Below are 3,029 nucleotides of genomic sequence, written 5' to 3' on the forward strand. Positions count from 1 at the left end.
GCACGTTCTAATGAACTCGCACACCGAATCAGCGTATTCGTCAATGTTGTTGCCTGACGCAATACGAAACATGTCCCAGTCCACGTGATGGAAGCAGTCTTGGAGTGTGGAATCAGCTTGGTCGGACCAGCGTTGGACAGACCTCAGCGTGGGAGCTTCTTGTTTCAGCTTCTGTCTGTAGGCAGGGATCAGCAAAATGGAGTCGTGGTCAGCCTTTCCGAAAGGGGGGCGGGGCAGGGCCTTATATGCGTTGCGGAAGTTAGAATAACAGTGATCCAAGGTTTTGCCAGCCCTGGTGGCGCAATCGATATGCTGATACATTTTAGGGAGTCTTGTTTTCAGATTAGCCTTGTTAAAATCCCCAGCTACAATGAATGCAGCCTCAGGATGTATGGATTCCAGTTTGCAAAGAGTCAAATAAAGTTTGTTCAGAGCCATCGATGTGTCTGCTTGGGGGGGAATATATACGGCTGTGATTATAATCGAAGAGAATTCTCTTGGTAGATAATGCGGTCTACAATTGATTGTGTGGAATTCTAAATCAGGTGAACAGAAGGAGTTGAGTTCCTGTATGTTTCTGTGATCACACCACGTCTCGTTAGCCATAAGGCATACGCCCCCGCCCCTCTTCTTACCAGAAAGGTGTTTGTTTCTGTCGGCGCGATGCGTGGAGAAACCCGCTGGCTGCACCGCCACCGAAAGCGTCTCTCCAGTGAACCATGTTTCCGTGAAGCAAAGAACGTTACAGTCTCTGATGTCCCTCTGGAATGCTACCCTTGCTCGGATTTCATCAACCTTGTTGTCAAGAGACTGGACATTGGCGAGAAGAATGCTAGGAAGTGGGGCACGATGTGCCCGTCTACGTAGTCTGACCAGAAGACCACCTCGTTTCCCTCTTTTACGAGGTCGTTTTTTTGGGTCGCCGGCTGGAATCCATTCCGTTGTCCTGGTTGAAAGGCAGAACACAGGATCTGCTTCGCGAAAGTCATATTCTTGGTCATACTGATGGTGAGTTGACGCTGATCTTATATTCAGTAGTTCTTCTCGACTGTATGTAATGAAACCTAAGATGACCTGGGGTACTAATGTAAGAAATAACACGTAAAAAAACTAAAAACTGCATAGTTTCCTAGGAACGCGAAGTGAGGCGGCCATCTCTGTCGGCGCCGGAAGGTACGGTGGAGTTGGCTAGATACGCTTGAGTTGGCTAGATATGCTTGAGTTGGCTAGATATGGTGGAGTTGGCTAGATATGGTGGAGTTGGCTAGTTGTGGTGGAGTTGGCTAGTTATGGTGGAGTTGGCTAGATATGGTGGAGTTGGCTAGATACGCTTGAGTTGGCTAGATACGCTTGAGTTGGCTAGATATGGTGGAGTTGGCTAGATATGGTGGATTTGGCTAGTTATGGTGGAGTTGGCTAGATACGCTTGAGTTGGCTAGATACGCTTGAGTTGGCTAGATATGGTGGAGTTGGCTAGATATGGTGGAGTTGGCTAGATATTGTGGAGTTGGCTAGTTATGGTGGAGTTGGCTAGATATGGTGGAGTTGGCTAGATACGCTTGAGTTGGCTAGATATGGTGGAGTTGGCTAGATATTGTGGAGTTGGCTAGTTATGGTGGAGTTGGCTAGATATGGTTGGAGTTGGTTGGCTAGATATGGTGGAGTTGGCTAGATATGGTGGAGTTGGCTAGATATTGTGGAGTTGGCTAGTTATGGTGGAGTTGGCTAGATATGGTGGAGTTGGCTAGATACGCTTGAGTTGGCTAGATATGGTGGAGTTGGCTAGATATTGTGGAGTTGGCTAGTTATGGTGGAGTTGGCTAGATATGGTGGAGTTGGCTAGATATGGTGGAGTTGGCTAGATATTGTGGAGTTGGCTAGTTATGGTGGAGTTGGCTAGATATTGTGGAGTTGGCTAGATATGGTGGAGTTGGCTAGATACGCTTGAGTTGGCTAGATACGCTTGAGTTGGCTAGATATGGTGGAGTTGGCTAGATATGGTGGAGTTGGCTAGATATGGTGGAGTTGGCTAGTTATGGTGGAGTTGGCTAATTATGGTGGAGTTGGCTAGATATGGTGGAGTTGGCTAGATATGGTGGAGTTGGCTTGATATGGTGGAGTTGGCTAGATATGGTGGAGTTGGCTCGATATGGTGGAGTTGGCTAGATATGGTGGAGTTGGCTAGATATGGTGGAGTTGGCTAGATACGCTTGAGATGGCTAGATATGGTGGAGTTGGCTAGATATGGTGGAGTTGGCTAGTTATGGTGGAGTTTGCTAGTTATGGTGGAGTTGGCTAGATATGGTGGAGTTGGCTCGATATGGTGGAGTTGGCTAGATATGGTGGAGTTGGCTAGATACGTTGAGTTGGCTAGATACGGTTGAGTTGGCTAGATATGGTGGAGTTGGCTAGATACGTTGAGTTGGCTAGATACGGTGGAGTTGGCTAGATACGGTGGAGTTGGCTAGATATGGTGGAGTTGGCTAGATGAGTTGTGAATCAGGGATCACATACTAAAATGTACTGTATACACTCTTTTTTGCTTTGGAGTTGCTTGGCTGTATTATATAAAATATAAAATAATCTTCTAACAGGGATGTTATGATACCCTATTTAAAACCTTTTGAGCTAGACATGCCGCGAGCGCCCCACCTCGACAACATCCGGTGAGAATTCAAAATACAGAAATTGTAATATTAAACATACATGAAAATACAAGTGTCATACATCATTTAAAAGCTCAACTTCTTGTTAATCCAGCTGCTTTGTCAGATTTAAAAAAGGCTTTATGTTGAATGCACCATGCGATTATCCGAAGACAGTGCCCAGCATAAAAAACATAAAAAACATTTCCCAAACCGGCAGAGGCGTCCCAAAAGTCAGAAATAGTGATAAGATATATCACTTAGAGTCAGAAATAGTGATAAGATATATCACTTAGCTTTGAAGATCTTCCTCTGTTTGCAATCCCAAGGGTCCCAGCTACACAACAAATGGTTGTATTGTTCGATACAGTCCTTCTTTATATC

The sequence above is a fragment of the Oncorhynchus masou genome, chromosome 27 (assembly GCF_036934945.1).
Source record: "Oncorhynchus masou masou isolate Uvic2021 chromosome 27, UVic_Omas_1.1, whole genome shotgun sequence".
NCBI classification, from domain to species: Eukaryota; Metazoa; Chordata; class Actinopteri; order Salmoniformes; family Salmonidae; genus Oncorhynchus; species Oncorhynchus masou.